The following is a 1,516-nucleotide window of genomic DNA, read 5'->3' as shown; positions in this document are numbered from 1 at the left end:
TTTTACAAATAAAAGTCTGAAAAATTGGGCCTGCGTTCGTATTCAGCCCCAAAGAGTTCAAACCGTAGAAAAACATTTAAATTCTGGTGAAGATTCTGTTGTTTCCAAGTTTGAGGACGTTTCTTTAAGCCGCAGAGCCGTTGGCTTTTCCGTAAGGCATGGCGGCTCGGTCAGTAGGGACCCGATTAGTAGCTGCGTCAGCGGCCGCCATCTTGCTTTCTAGTAATACTGGCGGGAAATAGAGCGTCTGTTTCTGTCTCAAAAAGGATGAAAAAAAACACGATCAGGATGGAAATCTGGACTAAATCACCTTATTGTTTCATAACCAAGTGGATTTTGGTCTTTTTAGTAAAGGCATAGAATTTATCTTTAGATCTGATCAGACCAGATTATTCTCCTCTAACTGTTGGTTCTCATGGTTGCTGCTAAACTGTAAATGAGTTTATGGGTCTCGTTAAATTGTGACTTTCTTCTTCTTTCTCTCCTGTGGCGGGCGGATTATTTTCAGCAATCCTTTCCACTGATTCTCTCACCTGAGCTGTTATTCTCTGTAGCTCCTCCAGAGTAACCCGGGCCTTTTGGCTGCATCTCTGATTAGTGTTCGCCTTGCCAGGCTGCGGCCAAAGACACTGGAGCACCTGAAGGTTCCCATTAGGGAATAAAAGTTGGACAATGTTCCAAGCTTGGTAGATTGATCTATATGTTGCTGATCTATATGTTGCTGATCTATATGTTGTTAGCTGATCTGCCTGCTGGGATTCTTTTGTCCTTAGGATCGTTTTATTATTCAAAGGTGATATTTATTCACCTTTTAGGTTTGATTAATAAAGAAAACGGTTGAAATAAAATGTATTTCGGGGCTGAATAGAAATAAATGGCTCATTTTTTAGACTTTCATTTGATAAAAAAAGAAAAAGTAAAATAAGTTAATTTCCCCAAACCTCCTGATAAAACCGTACTCTGTGTCAAACCTTTCAAAAACTAAATTCCCACAGAGGAAATTAAAGTGAGTGATTATAAGGTTAGATAATGCGCAGATGTTCAGAGGGTCATATTTTTGCCAGGCACTGGGTGCAGAGCATGGATGGTTGCTGAAGTTAAACCTAAACTATAAAATAATCTCTGATAGATTTCGTCCTGCTAACGTGGCTGACATGAGCAGAGAGACAGAAAGAGAAATAACTGAAAGTGGACAGATGGCTGTTCTTCAGGACTCCTAACAGGTCAGATTAATAGTTATATAAGTATAAACAAACCCAATATACACAATATTTAAACAGCTTGGCCCAAATGTAACGACCTAATACTGATATCAATAAATAGAAGATTCATTTTTAATGTCAAGTCATTCCTTAAACTATAGAATAAGTTTCCATGTCGCTGTAGCTCGTGTAAAGAGGGGGATTTCACGCCGTTTCTTCTGCCGCGGTCAGAAATAACTCCTATTTGGTTCTCTGTTTTCATAGAAAAATCATACCCGTTTCGCCTCCGCTTGATGATGGCACTCCAAAAAAAA

This window comes from Cyprinodon variegatus, unplaced genomic scaffold, assembly GCF_000732505.1.
Source record: "Cyprinodon variegatus isolate N-32 unplaced genomic scaffold, C_variegatus-1.0 Scaffold1192, whole genome shotgun sequence".
In the NCBI taxonomy this organism is placed as follows: Eukaryota; Metazoa; Chordata; class Actinopteri; order Cyprinodontiformes; family Cyprinodontidae; genus Cyprinodon; species Cyprinodon variegatus.
This window is presented reverse-complemented; position numbering follows the sequence as displayed.